Source organism: Aotus nancymaae, unplaced genomic scaffold (genome assembly GCF_030222135.1).
Source record: "Aotus nancymaae isolate 86718 unplaced genomic scaffold, 86718_ANA_hifiasm-v0.15.2.pri h1tg000079l, whole genome shotgun sequence".
Classification (NCBI taxonomy): domain Eukaryota; kingdom Metazoa; phylum Chordata; class Mammalia; order Primates; family Aotidae; genus Aotus; species Aotus nancymaae.
Genome location: NW_026988494.1, coordinates 27548848 through 27565673, shown reverse-complemented (window position 1 = coordinate 27565673; position 16826 = coordinate 27548848). Strand labels below are relative to the sequence as shown.

At 47.1% G+C, this 16826-nt stretch overlaps 1 long non-coding RNA gene across 2 annotated transcripts; it reads left to right on the top strand.

Moving 5' to 3' along the window:
• The first annotated feature begins 14049 nt into the window (after window positions 1-14049).
• Window positions 14050-15735, top strand: LOC105705451 (uncharacterized). 2 transcript variants are annotated; one of them, XR_001104680.2, is made up of 4 exons: window positions 14050-14392; window positions 14509-14712; window positions 15245-15347; window positions 15687-15735. It is a non-coding gene; the product is annotated as an uncharacterized LOC105705451 (long non-coding RNA). The 2 variants fall into 2 exon arrangements; XR_001104678.2 differs by having other exon boundaries at window positions 14053-14392; window positions 15245-15723.
• Window positions 15736-16826: the final 1091 nt, after the last annotated feature.

Genomic DNA, 16826 nt, shown 5'->3' with positions numbered 1-16826 from the left:
CCATCAGCTATAGGATTTATGTGGAAGCAAAGACTAGCCAATGGAACGGGTACCCCAAAAGCTGAGTGAGCAATTAATTCAGGGAGACATCTGTGGAAATTAAAACGCAAACTCCTCCCCCAAAGCTAATGAGTCCTAGGCTCTCTCCTGTTCTGTTCCAAACAGATTACGCCAGGAAAGACAGCAACACAAAGAATAGCTCATCCCATCATCCCTGAATGATGTCGCTTTGAACCCTAGAAGCCTGCAGAAATGTCACCCTTTAAGAGAAAAGCAGGCATTTGCCCTAGGATGCTTTAAAGACCCTGTCATCATCACTATCAACAAACACTTACAAATGTCGCCTTACTATGTAGGTCTGGAGCAGGAAGAGAGATCACAATCCCGGGAGATTCAATCTGACTGCAAAAAAGGGCTCTGATCTGGGCAAAAGCCAAGGTTTCTCACATTCATTCATCCCTTTGGGGCTCACAATGTTTAAAAGTAAATTTCCCCCCACCACTAATACCCACTGGGTGGAACTAGTCATGGGAAGAATGGAAACCCATTTCCCTCTGCAGCGATCCGCTCTGCCTCCCAAAGCTCAGAAATGTGCTGTGCTCAGCATTTCTGTGCTGATGCAGCATCCATGGTAGAAAAGGCAGGGGCGGCCGCAGCGCCGCAGCAGCAGTTGCTCTAGGGGGTGGAAATCAGATTGCACCATTCCTACCTCATTTGGCAGCAGAAGCACCGAGTCACAAGGAGGATGAGGTTCTAGCTCAGAAGCAGCTGGGCTATGTCATTCTAAAGGTGGTGAGTAAACTGGCTATTCACTGGGGCATCAGGTTTTCATGCTGTTTCCCCGAGTGAAGAATCTGGGTCTAGAAGGGCGTGTGTGTGTGTGTGTGTGTGTGTGTGTGTGTGTGTGTGTGTGTGAGAGAGATGGTACACATGTATGGCACTTCACTGAGCAGCAATACTGGCAAAGCTGTGAGTGCAATAACTAAATAGATCATAGTGTTTTCAAGCCGGAAGGGGTCAGAAATCAGGTATGCAAGCCCCTTGTTTCACAGAAGAGGATTCTGAGGTTCAGAGAGGTAAAGCCGTGAGATTACAAAGCTTGTAAGTGGCCAGCTCTAGAACCCAGTGCTCTGATTCCCCGTACAGGATTCTTCCTATTGCTTTACATGGGTAAGCGGTGACTGCCTCTGTGCCAAGTGACCTGTATCCCAGGGCATGAGACTGAAACCTGCAGTTGCAGCATGAGTGTCACTGAGGCATGTCCCAATGTTTCCAGTAAACATAGGAAGCCATTTCTGAGTAACGGCAACCTGGGGCGCCGCAGCAAAACAGCAGCACGTGTTTGCTATAAATTGCTCCAGTCCTAATGGCTGCCTCCTCCCTGGAGGTTATTCTCTGGGTCACGTTGCAAACACAGTGTATATGGCACCAGCAAGTCTTCCCAGCAGAGTCAAGTGGGCTGTTGATAGGGCTGGAGAGTGTGTTTCATCAATGAGATCCTCCTTTTCTTGCAACAAATATATTTGCTGAATGCCATCCATATGTCAGGCTGTGTGCAAACCACTGTCACGTTCTTTATGTCATTTAATGCTTGCCACGGCTTTGTGAGGTATTACTATGCATACCTGGCCAGAAAGCAGACTGAACCTAGGTAAGGTGAAACAGTGAAGCTATTTGACCTTAATTTAATTAAACTCACCCCCCTTAAAAATTCCTAGTTTCCCTAGGAATTCTGGTTTTAAAAGAGTTATTTTACCTGATCTTCCCTACTAGAATCACCATTGCTCCTAAACGGGAAGGGGATGTTCTTTCCTTAACAAAAAGCAATTATCTGCAACACTTTGGATCAAATGTACAGACAGAGAAGGGAAAATGACACTGAACATTCGAGACTTCAACTCTCAATTAGCAACTGCATGAACTTTTGAGGTTTTTCTCGGTTTTTTCTCCCATTTCTCTGGGTTCTGTTTCAAGTTAAGATTGCATAATGTGTTCAGGAATCTTGGCTTCTTAAACGGCTCTACACCTAATTGTGTGATCTTGAATAAGTCACTCTACTTATTTGGATCTCAGTCTTGTCATTGATAAACTGATGGCTGAGAGAAGATGATACCTATCCTCCCTTCAAGCACTGAAGTGTGTCCGTAGACATTCACTCACTCAAGCATTATCTTGAGTTTCCGTGACATGCTAGATGTGGCTCTGGTGGTAGAAGGAATTTTAGAAATAACCTCCTCCAACCCCACACCTTTCAGCCTTGGAGAGGTCATTTGCCAACAGTTATAGTTTCAGTCAAGCCTGATCAAAATGCCCAGATGTGTTCCAGGAACTCATCATTAGTTCAAATTATTCAGAGTTGGGAGAAAATGTACTATGTCCCTCTGCTGGCTTCAAATGATTTGAATTCTCTTTCCACTTGCTATTTCTTATATTAACATTTATTCAGTGTGTTTTCAGTAAAACACAGTGCCAGGCACCACGTTTAGCAGTTTTCGTGCATTACGTCATTTAATCCTGACAAGGATCCTATTTGGTACATAATACAGTTAGCCCCGATTTACAGATGAAGAAACTGGCAACTTGACCAAAGTTGCACAGTTGGGGGGGAAAAAAAAAGGCAGTGGGGATAGAGTTTCTGTTTGGGACTATAAAAATGTTCTGGAAATGGATCGTGGTGGTGGTTGCATCACATGTGAGTATATTTAAGGCTACTGAATTATACAACTTAAAAAGGTTAGGATGGCAAGTGTTATGTATATTTTACCACACCAAAAAAATGTAGTGGGGGAACTTCAGCCCAGATTAGCACCCAACTCCAAAATCACATGCCCTACCCCTAACCACTCCTCAGCTAGTGCTACCAGACAGGACTCAGAACTCAGAAATAGAGTAGGTGCCTGTACAAAACCAACAGCTGAAGGGATGTGTTTCCTCTCCAAAGAAGGGCTTAGGAAATTTCTCCTTTGTTCATTCTTTCTGTTTTCTTTAGTTTCTTAGCCACAAAATCATGGCCCACACATCAGGAAAGCCCCCCTTGCGCTGAAGGTAGCTTATTCTGAATGATCACCAGATTCCCAAAAGTCTGGAAGAGTCCGAACTCACTTCCACCTTTCTTCCTGAGTACCTATAAGCCCAAGCTCAGTCTACAAACTCAATTCCACTTCAAACACATCTAGATGCCAGGTAGCTATTTTGCACAAGGTCCTGGCTTATATGTTGTGGGGGAGCAGAGATGAGAAAGATATTGTTTCTACCTCAAAGACTTTACAATCTAGTCTAAAGGGCAAAATACACAAATAACTGCAGAAGGAGAAAAGTCATTCAATGGAATTGCAGAGCACCTAGGCTGGAAGAGAGGAAGGCTGCAGAGAGGAAGAAAACACCTGGCTAGTAGCCCCCTGCAAATGGAAGGCAGAGGCAGTGAGAAGGGCCCTCAGAGGAGACACGACAATCAGCTGAGAGGGGAAGATACTTGCCGTGGAGGATGTTTCTCCTCATCAGTAAACCAGCTATGGCCTTTTTCAGGTGGTATTAGGATCAGAATCTCACCACCCTTTCCCCTTTTTTTCTTCCTATCTTTCCATTTTTCCTTCTTTTTTTTTTTTTTAGGCTTATCCTGTTTTTCTTTTTCAACTTCTTTTGTTAGACACTTAAATCTTCAAGCTTTGGTCTTTCTTCTTTACTAATATAAGTATTTTAAGAGTGTCAGTTCTCCTCTGAGTATTACTATAACTCCATGACACAAAGTTTTAAAATGTAGTAATTACTTAATCAAGAATTTACGATATGATTTCTTTTTGGATTAATGAATTATTTAGAAATGCCTTTCCCTCTACCCAGATTTATGGGGAGAAGCATGTGATTTGGTGGGGGCGGTTAATTATCTCTAACTAAATTATATTGTAGTCAAATAACACAGTTTGTATGATATCACATCATAGAATTTGTTGAGATGTCTTTTGTGGGTTAGAACATAATCAAGTTTTATAAATGTCCCATATATGCTCAAAAATGTGATTTTTCTAATTATTGAGAAGAAAATTTCCAAATGTGTCTGTTAGAGTAAGTTTGATAGTTGTATTGTTCCAATATTTTATATCTCTTCCAAATTTTTTAATCAATTACCAAGAAAGGTGCATTAAAAGCTCTTACTATATTTCTAACTTGTCATTTTCTCCCCAAAGTTGCTTCACATTTTTTTCTTTTTGCTTTTCTATTTTGGAGCTATGTTTCTAGGGGCATACAAGTTTAGAGTCATTCTCCTAAGTAGTTGTTCCTTTTCCATTGTTTGTTATATACAGCGTACGTTTGTCATCAATAATGTTTATTGTCTTCCAATCTATTTTGTCTAATATTAGCAAACTATATCAGCTTTCTTTTGATTAGTGTTTACTTATTACTTTTCCATGATTTTTGTTTCATGTTTTTCATGCATCTCTTGTAAATAGCATATAGCTAGGTTTTCTTTCTGAGCTAGCTATATTTATTTCCTCTAAGTTCTACTAGGCAATTAAAAGGATACTCTAATGTCTTGTCTAAAATTTCTAGGAGGCTTTCAGGGTTCTTATTGCCAGAAATGAAGGGTTTTGGACCCTATTTTTCAAAAGTTTTATAAGGATATTTTTTCACATTCTCTCCTTTAAGATACTAAAAACTGGACTTTTCTCTCATTCAGCCTGTATTGTTCCATCACATCAAACAAGTTCTTAATTTCATCTTGTCTCCCCTAGACATCTCCAAAGAATTTCACATCCATATCTAAACTCTTCTCTTTTTCTTCTTGTAATGGTTTATGCTAATACATTGTACCAGCAGTGGAATGACGATAAAGTGGGCACTGTAGGGTGTACTACCTTGAAAACAGAGATTAACTTTAAGGATCAGGTCCCCCAAAAAAAAGAGAGATTCTTAGACCTTTGGAAAACATGATGACAATCAGCCTTTTCTGCTAAACTATCACTCAGAAAACATTAGGGAACTTCTCTGGTTTTTATCAAGAGCAAAGTCAATTATACTAACAGCCTTTCTTTGCCAGTGACTGCTTTTTCTTTTCCTTCTTTCTTTCTTTCTTTTTTTTTTAGGTAAAAAAATGTCTTCAGTTAATATTTGTTGAGCACGTACTAGGAGATCACATTGTGTTAGATATTTTTTATGCACCGTGTCATTATATCCTGACAATGACTCTATCATAGGTATAACTATTATCTCTACAAGGGGAGCTCCAAACATCTGGGATTCTAGCAGGGCAGGGCTAAAGCTCAGTGAAAAAGCAAAGCAACAGACTCTTCAAGTTCCCTCAACATAAAACTCTGCCTCTTCTCATCCTTGCCTTCCTCTGGCTTCCAGTGAGGCTGTGCAGTGCTTTTGTCTTTGATTTCTAGCTACCTAATCAATAACTCTGCGGCCTCGGGCTAGGAAGATACTTCACTTCTCTGGGCCTCAGTTTCCTCATCTGCCAGCTCTAAGATTCTCTCTGGTCTTGGACCACTCCACACACAATGGAGTCAAGACCGCCAATCAGCTGGAAGAGGCAATGTACCCCACTCCTGTTCAAGCTCCATTTCTGTAGGAGTTTCTGAAACCCTGCCTCGGGATTTTAAAATTTCCTCCTGGAATTCCAGGGGGAGTGGTAGCAATGCCTCCCATTTCCCCAGGTGCTGTTGTGACAATGGTTGTTCAGTCACATGGTGGGTCAGCAACGGGATCGACATGAAGTCATCTTTCCCCGGGCTTCCCTTCGGCTCAGGCTGGGGCCAGCCACGGACTACACAGGCTGGAGGACGGCATGGGGCATGGCAGTTCACTGCTGGCCCCTGCCCGCTCTTCTGAGGTTGGGAACCAGTGACGGGAGCTGCAGTCCTCAGGGCTCACCTCAGTCCATCTTTTTATTTTTATTTATTTATTTATTTTTGAAACAGAGTCTGGCTCTGTAGCCCAGATTGGAGTGCAGTGGTGCAATCTTGGCTCACTGCAACCTCTGCCTCCTGTATTTAAGCAATTCTCCCTGCCTCAGCCTCCCAAGTAGCTCACCTTGGTCCGTGTTTTAGAGAAGAGACAGGAAAGTGGAGAAACACAAAATTGGCATTCACTGGGTGTTCTCTCAGTAAACAACAGCCCTATGGTGTCGGCACTATCATTGTCCCCGTACTGCACATGGAAAACTGGCCCAAAGTCGCCGAGGAAGTAGGGTCTGGAGCTGGGATGTGGACTCTAATCTCTCTTGGCTATGAGGCCCATTCTTGTTCTCTCATGGGGTGTCCCCTCTATAGCAGAAGGGGCCAAGAAGCCATGCAGAACCAGCACCATTTCAGCAGTGCCCAGAAGCCATCCTCTGTCTCCCCCAAACATCCATGGCTCACCTGCTTAGGGGTTCTCAAAATGTTAATTGATGGTCCGGCCTTTTTCAAATTCCCTCAAGAGAATAAACATAGTGAGGTGCCAGTTGCTGAGTCGAGATCTTGCCCTACAAACACATTGGCTGAGGAGTCCAGAGGGAGCCTCATGAAGCGGAACAGAAAACAGAGCAAAGAGGAAGGTGGAGCACGGAGTGGACAGAAAGAGCCCCTCTATCCTCCGTGTACCCGGGAGGGAAGAATTTAGTCTCAAAGGGGAAGAGTGACCTGCCTAGGCTTACTGCCTGTGGCAAACCTAGAACTAGATTCGAGGCCTCCTGCCTCCTAGGCTGACAGCGCCACACCACATAGCATTTTGCCAGTACACTGGTTCCTTTATTGGACGGGGAACTCTCTTGCTAATCTTGCAGTTGTAGACAAATGACTAGTAAGGAATTTGTAATGAACGCCATCTTTTTCTGTCCTCTGGCAGCTCCATCATTTCCAAAAAATATTAAACAGAGAAGCAAATCCCATAAAAATGAAATTCCCGTCATTTAAAGACCCGTCATTTAAAGAAATTTCTTCCTGCCTTTTCTATCTCTTGTTTTCTGTTGTTTACTATCAGCTCAAGGTATCTGCCCAGGCCCCAAAAACCAGGGAACATCTTTGCCAAGCAGGGGGTCTTGCCTTAGCAGCCCAGCTTTAGGGGAGACTGTAAATGGGATCATCCAGAAATACACTCACCCTGATTTACAGCCTGCCACCCCAAGAATTTCCCGGGGCACTATGCCCCCAAATGGGCTACTAAGTCCTCAATTTCCCAACCTCCCTCCTCCATCCCACCCCAGGTGGCCAAACGCTGTGACTGTTAGGATGCTGTTTAAATGCAGAACGCTATCATCACTATATATCATTCCGATTGGCTTTCTAGGTCGTACCGAGGATGTCAGAATGATGCAAGCCAACATTTGTATTATTTAGGATACAGTATACTAAGTTTATGTTGATTACTCTGAGTATCATCTTTGAAAGATAACTAGCATTAAAGTGTTGATAATTTTCCACTTTTGCAATCATATTTGCATAGTGTACAACAGAGTTTAGCAGGAAAAAAATGATCTTAAGTGGTGTTTTTCATCTGCTCTGTCAGCCTGCTTGTTTCAACTTGGTACATGAGGCAGGACAAACGCTTAGCATTTTTTATATCAGCTTTACATTACATAATGTTATTCTTGTTCCTTCTGGGAAGCCTGCAGCAGTTGTAGTGGAAAAAGGAAAGTCTTTGGGGCCACTTATATCTGGATCCCAATGCCAGCTTCTGCACTTGAGAAAGTCACCTCTTTGTAACATGGGGTTAGTGTGGCCGTGAGATTGTAGATATATAAGAAAAACATCTAACTAGTACTGTGGCTGGCACGGAGCTGTCATGCAGTGGCCCTTTGTCTTATGTACAGTGTTTTTAAATGCCTAGTTACTGCATTTTGAAATTAAAGATTGAAAGTAAGCCAACGTTCCCCACACTGTACTTCCAGCTGACGACACTCTCGCCTCCCAGCAGAGTTATATATGCAGATAATCTGTTTGATGCTGCTGAACACAGGAGGGACACTGATTTTATTTTATGAACAATAGTTAAATGTCTCCTGAGTGTCGGCTACTGGGAAATAAATATTCTAGATTTCATCTATTCATTCATTCATTACAAACAAGCTATCCTCCAAATGACCCCCTCGTTCTTCCTTTTTCCTCTTTCCTTCTTCATTTTTTTGTTACAATCCCCCAGCCCTACCACAGTCCTTTTGCCCAATTAGATGCTATTTTTCATTTTCATCTTGTCACCACCTAATGTCCAAATTTATTTAAATCATCCTCAGACACAAACCTACAAGATCTGAAGCACATTTGAGGGTTTTCCCCGCTTCTAACTTGTCAGCTGCCTCATTTGTGACTGACAAGATTTCCATTTCAGTCATTGCTACTAATTCTGCTTCAAATCTGTATATTTAATGAACACACCAATCGGCACTTCATTATTAGTCAAGGCCATTTTGCCAAGTGTATTGCACTGATTTTATAATGTATAGTACATGGTAGCTGCCTCTACATGAAATTCAAAGAAAGCCTGGTCCAGTTTGCATTAAAACAATATCTGGCATCCGAATACGAGCACTCCATCCTCTCCATGGTCTCATGCGTTATGCATATGAACATTGTTTTCATACTCCCATCAGACTCAAACACAAGCAAGGCTTTTCTCCTTGTAAAGGTTTGTTGAATTGTCTACCTCTGCCCAAAGATGAAAAGAAAAACAGATAGTTTGCCTGCACCAAAACACAGTCCAAGTTCTCTAATGCAAACACAATCTGACACATGCTAAAAATTGCCTGAAGCACTGGTGAGTTATAGTTCGCCTCCCTGGGGCAGATAATTCATTAGGAAATAGCCTCATGCCCTATGTAGCTATTGGACAAAAATATTTACTTGTGGTAATATCAGATGATAAGGATAACAGGGTTCCTTTCGGAACAAGGAGGGGAGAGGGAACCCCTGCAGTAGATGCCCATCATAAGCTTTGCAAATGAATCATTAGCCTTCATCTCTGCAATCTAGGTCAGGATGGGTGCTAAAGGGGAGGGCTTTTAAATCCACTGCAGAACTCAGGTTGAATCTGCTTAGGTGAAAACCCAGAAAGCTTTCAGTTATACTGTGCTGGGCGTGCTGAGGGAAATAGAAAAATGCTTTCACCTGATAGAAAGACCTTTTCCTGACCCAGAGGGTAATCAAAAATAAAGATGGCTGTACTTTCAGATGAATACCACTTAAATGTACACACACACACACACACACACACACACACACACACACACCCTACTTTTTTCTAAGCTTTCCACGTTCAACTTTTCAGGCCCTGAACACAGTGTCTGCCAGATAGATTTTAAAAGGGAGAGGATACCTTCCAGACTCAGAAGCATGTGGATTCTGTTGAAAAACAGTAGAATCATACACTGTTCATGTTGAAAGGGACTTTAGAAATCATCGACTCGTGTTGAAGAAGAGGATAGAAAATAGGGAGAGTGATTCACTTGCCCAAGGTCATACACGTGCCCGACACCACAGCTTATTTTTCTTTTGGGTTTTTTAAAAAGATTTCTTTTTTGTGCAATGCGAATAATTTATTAAATAATGCAGAAACAAAACAAGTTGGCGTGGTGACTGCAACCTGATAGACTGAATTTGTGTCACAGACTCTTGTCACAGACTCAGACAGTGATAGAACACTGTTTCCCATAGCTCTATTTTGTGCTGGGTGAGTCCTTCCTCAAAACCCCCATCCTAGCTTTAACGTGATTATTTTCTAGATGCATTGTGGCACTTAATTCACTGGGTCAAAGGCTCTGACACTTTTGTGTGGCTCTTGCCCTATGCCTCCAGGACCACAAGAGGTTGGCTGGGTGTGTTTTCCTAAATACCTCCTGAAATACTGCTAACACTAGAGACATATAAATAGAAAAAACTCAAATTTCAAAATTCAACCCAAGCTAAATGCTAAAGGAACTCACTAGGGTCTGCTATTTCTTTTATTTGCCAAAATCTTTAGGAAGCTTTTCATGTTCAAATACATGAGGAAGAAATATATACAGGCAAAAAATGAAGAGACCTAGGTTTTGTTCTTAACTTCACCCCTGAATTTGCTGCAAACCACCCACATGGTCTCTAGAAGCTCTTTTCCATCTCTCTGGGCCCTGCTTTACTCTTTTATACAAAGTAAGGGGGGCACCAAATGATTGCCAGGGTTCCATCATTAGTTATGCCTTGCAAATAATACCTCCAGAATTGTTTTTTTAAAGACACAGTAACTGCAGAGCTCTCTGTAGCTATTTCCAAAGATGTGAACTGACATTCAAGGAACACAGAAACACTTTGGAACCTGCTAACTCTATATAAAGCTTTCAAATGAGGGAGGTTCACTACTGAAACAATTTTCCAAAACAATGTGGACTGACTTTGTACTAAAAGCTTATGTACCTAACCATCTAACCACTGTTTTCCCCTCATTTCACTTTCCAGATTGATTTGTGAGGGTTTTTTTTTTTTTTCCTCTTTCTCTCTCCCTTATTTTTAAAACATTTGTTAAGGCCTGAAGAGACTGCAAGGTGGTATGCACAAACAGATAAGTAAGAATAAGTCTATTTCTTATCTAGACTGAGCATATCACTAGGAACAGAGTTTTGTATTCCGTTTCTCCAGCCACCACCACTGAAAGGTTATAGAATATTCTATTTCAGGACACCTTTAAAGACAAGAAGCGCATTTAAAAGTACTGCAGAATGTTATTTTGATTTCTGCCACAGAATGAATCACTCCTCCTGAATGCAAACACCAGCAAAGAATGCGTTAGAGGATCCGCCATCATATTAAAAATTAAATCCGGCTGCATTTCATAATGGGCTTTCCTTTTTAAAGCACGGTTTCATCTTCTCACCATGGAAATTGCACTCTGATGGCTGTTCTTTATGGTTAACGCAGGCATCGGCTGAGGTCAGAACCCTGCTTCTCTGAACAGGGAACCACAAATGTCACTGACACATGGTACGCTTGGCAAATAATATATTTCTTTCCTGTGTCTTCAGTTTGTCTAACGTCATGCTTCTGGTAAGCTAAAGAGAGTTTATTTCTCGGGTCTTCCTTCCTTCCTTTGGTGGGATCAGCAGGAGGCATGCAATATACAATGAAATCAAAAGTGCATCTCTTTTGATTTTTGTTGTTGTCTTTATTTTAACCTCCAAGAAGTGAGAGATTTAACTCAGTCTTCACCTCAGGCTAAGCTAATACTTAGGTCATGTCTGAGCTCTCTGGGGAACCCTCGCTTTATACCATCGCAGGGGCAATGGTGTCTTTTCACGTGGAGCAGCACAGCTGTCTGGCCATATGGGCCCCAAACAGCCCAGTCAATTGGATTTGGGGAGGTTTTACAATATAATTTCTTAACGTGTTAGTATTTGGGGTGAATTTGATCAGGAGAATAGACAACTCTTAAGCCCAAGGGTTTAGGTTTTAAGAAGCCATCACAAATGTCTCAGCATCTGATCAGACTGGTTAAAAACAGATATGAAATCCGGGACTGGGGGAGGGGAAGGGACTCCTGACTCCCTGGTTGGAGCAAGCCCCAGGGGTATGCTCTAACTATTAATTCAGCATCAGCTGCTTTCTTCTTCTTCTTCTTCTTCTTCTTTTTTCCTTTTCTTTTCTTTTTTAACCCGGGGATCATCATTTAAGGCGTTCCCACTCAGGCCTGCAGAGCCTGTTACAAAACCATCTCTCTTTTCCCCTCCCCCCATGCCGCAAGATGAGCGGCAAGTACCCTGCATTGCAGCAACCGCGAGGAGCGACTGCCAGAAACCGTCCTCAATCTAAACAAAACCAGGCCTTTAAGAAAAACTGCAGAAAAGGGAGCAGCGGCGTGTCCTACTGTCCTTCAGCCCAGGCCAACTCTGGTCACAGACCCATCCCTCCATATACAAGGGGTTCCGAAACTATCTGCGAAAAGAATTCTTAGTGAATAGGAAACAAATCGTCCTGAAGCTAAAAACCCTTATCAAAATGGTGGGAGTCTTGAACCAAGCCACTGCCAGTGTAGTTTTTCCCCCAGAAAAGTATTTTAGTTTGAGGGGAACGTTATCGGAATGGTAAGTTTTCCCGGAAAGACAGCCCCAAGGATGGTTTTTTCCAATCAGGTATGGTCTTCAGAAATTAAATATCAGTTTCAGGCAATGGTTTGTTTCTTCTTTTTCTTTCTTCTCCTCCTCCTCCCGTTCCTCCTCCTCTTCCTCTTTTTTCCTTCTCTCTGTCTGTTTAAACCAAAGCTTTCCGCTTCTTGAAATTTACAAAACTGCTTCTGTTTTAAGCTTCTTGTGGTGCATTGTTGGAAGCAAAAGGCCAGTGCTGAAAGGGTTTGAGATCGCCATTCTACTTCTATTGGGACAAACACCCAATAATTGACAAGAGCCGAAATGGCCTCGAAGTGAGAAGGGCCGCGCCTGGGTCACCCTTCGTGCTGCCACTCCCACTGGGTGGGCGCCTCTGCCGCGACCCTCGCGGGCTGTGCGGCTTCAGGAGGGCTGCTTTTAGCTGGTAGGGCTTGTTCTCCCCATCTCTTGTTGCCCTGAATCCAGCAGTGCCCAAGAAACACTTAGATCGATCTCTCTCTCTCTCTCTGTCTCTGTCTCTCTCTCTCTCTCTCTCTCCCTCTTTTAAGTCATCAAAGAAGAAAAGCCGGAGTGGGGAAAGCAGATGGGCCCTGCGTGTGCGTGAACCGCGCGGGTCAGGGCTGCCCCTCGCGGCTGCGGCACTGACCCCTTGCAAAGTCCGAAGGTTTCTCATTGCAGGCGCTGGGTTATGGTTGGGGGACTGGGGCAGGGAGTCCTCTTTGGTTTGGCTCTTGTGGGAGGATTCATTCTAGTCCTTCCTCAAGGCCAAGCTCACCCTGTGCTCCCGGAAAGACACAAATACCGCCACGGCCACCACAACAAAAGGTGCCTCCCCGAAGTGGGTCTGATGTCCGCGGGACGGACGGGCCCGACGTGGAGCGCACTTCTGCGCCTCTAATCTCGGGCGTCCATCTGGCCCCGGCGCGCGGAAGGGCTCCGGGAGGGGCGGGGCGCACGCGCATCCCAGCCGCGGGCACGCGCGCCTGTTCTCCTTCACGTTCACCTTGACTGCGGGGGGGCGGGGGATGGAATGATCGCCCCACTCCCCCCCACTCCTCCCCCACCCCCCGCCGCTGTCCTGCCCAGACGCCCGCCGGGGCGGGGTGGGGGAGGCGGCACCGGCGCTCGGATAGCCGCAGCGGCCCGGCAGCCCGGAGCTCTCCGCAGTGATGTCAACCGCATCCGCCGCAGTCCACGACAGCCCTCGCCCGCGCCGCGGCCCACGGAAACCGCAGCCCGGAGCCTCCCGCCAGGGCCGAGAAGCGGAGGGCGCGCGGGTCCCCGGAGACCCCCAATCCGTCTGCCTAAGCGGGAGAGACCGGGAGTGGACTCCCGGCGATGCCGGGACCCCCGGGGCGGAGGAAGGGGAAGAGGAGTTGGAAGGGGGCGGTGGAGTCAGGTGTCGATTTGGCGCCCGCGGCCGCCGAGGGGACACTGCCCCGGACTGGTGCTGCCCAGGGGGCGTTCAGGGAGCGTGGGGCGCCGACCACTGCAGATGCGGCGGCGCGCGTGGGCTCGGGCAGGCGCCCCCTTCTCCTGGGATAGAAACTGATAAACGGAAGCGCGTGTGAGTGTGGGGGTGCGAATAGCCACCTCCGGCCTTGGCTTTCCCGCTTTTCCGAGCGCTCCCACTTCTCACTTTCCCTAAATCCGCATTTTCCTTGGCACAGCTCTCCCGGAGCACGAAGGAGAGGGAGGTACCCGGGGGCAGTGAGAATGACGTGTGCTGGTGCAGAGGGGGTGGGGGGCTGCGGGCCTGGCTCTGTGGACCGGCTCCTAATCCTCTTGTTTTCGGAACCGTCAGCAGATGTGGCTTCCTTTACCTGAATAATCCGTTAAAGGAATAATAATTTTTAAAAAGGAGTCGATCTCACCCAAAGAGGACGGCGCACAAGATTAGGGCTTGGTAAGGCTAAATTAAAAGGCTCCCAATTCTCTATGTCCCTCTCTGCCTTCCCCTCTACCCCTCCCCCTCCCTCCTCCACCCTCCCCTCCCCTCCCCCTTCTTCCTCATCCCCTGCAATCCGCGCTCGACGCGAGTTCACGCGAAGGGCTGGATTTCCAGGCGGCTCCGCAACTCGCGCTGCGCGGTTTTATTATTCATCCGAGGGTGCTGCCTCCGCAACCTTTGCCTCCTGCGCCGCTGTCCTTCCCCCGGCCGCCGCCGCCAGCAGTGCAGTCCCTCTAGCACGCATGCTCTGGTTCACCAAAGGGAGACTGAATTTTTTTTTTTTTTATCATGCTCATCATCATCATCATCATCACCTTCCTTATCATGGTTATCATTTCCTCCTGCCAGGTGGAACGACCACCAGAGCCGGCTCACCTCCTGCGCCTTCCCCACCTAAGGTAGTAAGCAGTTCGGGCTCGGCTCGGCGGCCACCCCCAGAATGCTTCCACCACCTCCAGCATCCCCCACTCATTCATCTGCTTGTATATTATCTCGATCCCTTTCATTTCTGTAGATCCACTGCCTTTGGTTGGGCTGGCTGAATCGCTGGGGATTGCGGCCAGTCTCGTAAAAAGGAGAACAAAAAGCTGAAGACCTTGTGTGGCTGCCGGGACAAAGCACCTTGTGCTCAGCGAGAAGGGACAGGCAGGAGCGCTGGCCCCGGAACACGCGTGGCCGCTGCGGAAGGGCGTCCGCCCAGGCGTGCGGACCGCTGAGGGTATTCGGATTGAATTGTATTTGTCCTTGTGTCTTGCTTTCACAGTATCGACGTAGGTGAGGGGTCGGGGTTTTGGGATTCTCTTTTTTTTCTTGGGAGGGGTAGCTGAATTGTGGGAGACTAAAGTGGACTTGACTTGGCTTTCCTGCTACCCTGCCTCCCCTTCCCAAGACAAGGGGTTTGGGAAGGGGACAGGAGACTCTAGGCTTAGAAAAGGGAAGGAGTCCCCTGCTGCTTGGAGGACTAAAGGAGTGGAAGGTCGAGGTGGAGATGAGTGAGGATGGGCCAGTCCGAGGAGCGCTGCGGAGGAGAAGGGGTCTCCCCCCCACCCTCGGGTCCACAGGATGAGTTTTGCTGGGAATGAGAATGTGGGTGTCTGTTGATAGGAGCGCTGAGAAATTGATGAGAAATTGACATGTCCGTGCACATGCATGAGGCGGCGACAGGATTTGTGTGTAAACAGAGTGGAGAGGTGGAGGAGGGCATGGAGGGGGAGGCTTAAAAAAATGTCTTATTGTCCGTTTGGCTTTAGGTACTCGTCCTCTGTCTCACCCCCTTTTTTTTTTTTTTTAACCCGGGGATCCAGCCGCATTATACACGAGTGACCTTTTAGATCTACATCCACCCTTTACCTGGTAAAGCCCGTTGACAGCTGGGGGTGGGGCGGGGAGAGTGTAGGGGTGCTCTCTCCCTCTCTCCCTCCCTCCGCCTCTCCTCCCTCGCTCCCCCCTGCACTCCTCTCGCTTCCTCCCTCCCACCTCCCTCGCTCCCGCCCTCCCTGCTGCATTTTGCATGAGCTATCTAGGTCATTAGCATTTTAGCGTATGCAAGACTTGACAAAGCTGATGAGGGGCCAGATGGGCCTCGCTCTTATGGGTTTTTTTTTTCCTTCCTTCCTCTCTCTCTCTCTCTCTCTCTCTCTCTCTTTCCCTTTTCCCCCTTCACCACTTGGGACCTGAACGAGAGGACTGCAGCGGGCGAGTTCCGGAAGGCTGAATCCCCAGGTCCCGGCCCCGGACCGCGGCAGCTCGCGCCTGCGGCACGCCCGGCCCGGCTGCGCCTGCACTCAGCGATCGAGGTAAAGGCGGCGGCCGCGCGCCCTGCCCTGACTGCCGCTGCCGAGCCCCCGCTGCCTTCCTCGTCCCTCGCCCTCTTCTTCCTTCTCCTAGCCCCCTTCAGTTTCTTGGGCAAAGCGGAGGGCAACAGGGGTGGGTGGGTTTACTGCGCTGGGGCGAGGTGGGGTCGGTGTTGTTTTTTCATTGTCTGGAGCTGCAGGGGAGGCGAGGCGCGGGGAGAGGGGCGAAGGGAGCCGGGGTAATTAACACGGGGGAGGCAACCCTCCGTCTCCCACTTCCACCCACACCCCCATCCCTCCACCCCCTCCGCTTTGCAGGAAAAAGCCTGGATGCGAAAGGATGGGGGAGAACAAAGAGCCTTTGGAAGACGTCGCTGTTATCTCATTGTCTGTGTGATTGGGGGAGCTGCGGCGGGGAGGATGCTGTGGTCCCTTCCTCAGGCGCTCCCCCACCCCCATCCCTCCACCCGCTGTCAGTGCGCACGTACACGCGCCGCTTTTTATTTCTTTTTCCTGGTTTTCTTATTCCATCTTCTACCCACCCCCGCTTCCTTTCTTTCACCTTTCCTTCCTTCCTTCGTCCTTTCCTTCCTCAGGAGAAAGGCCTCTCTCTCCGTGTTCACAGCGGACCTTGATTTAAATGTCCATACAATTAAGGCACGCGGTGAATGCCAAGAATGGGGCTGGCTGAGCACCTTGGGTCCGCGAGGGCCCGCCAAGGAAGGAGCCACCGACCGAGCCGGGCTCCCTCCGCAGACGTCCGCGCAGCGGCTGCGGGCGCGAGGGGAGGGGTCTCGAGCTCTCTCCGGCTGCAGGTCCCGGGCCCGTGGGGTGGGGAGGTGTGCAGCCTGTGACAGACAGAGGCTTAGAGATGCAAACAGACTCAGGGAGAGAAACAGAAGCTGATTCTGTGACAGAAGCAGATCTGTGCAGCACAGATGCGGTGTGCGTGGGGTGGGGGTCGCCTGGGAGCGCATTGCGGAGTGCTTGTGTGTGCAGATTTTTCTCTGGGCTTAGGACTCATTGTATGTGGGTCGAC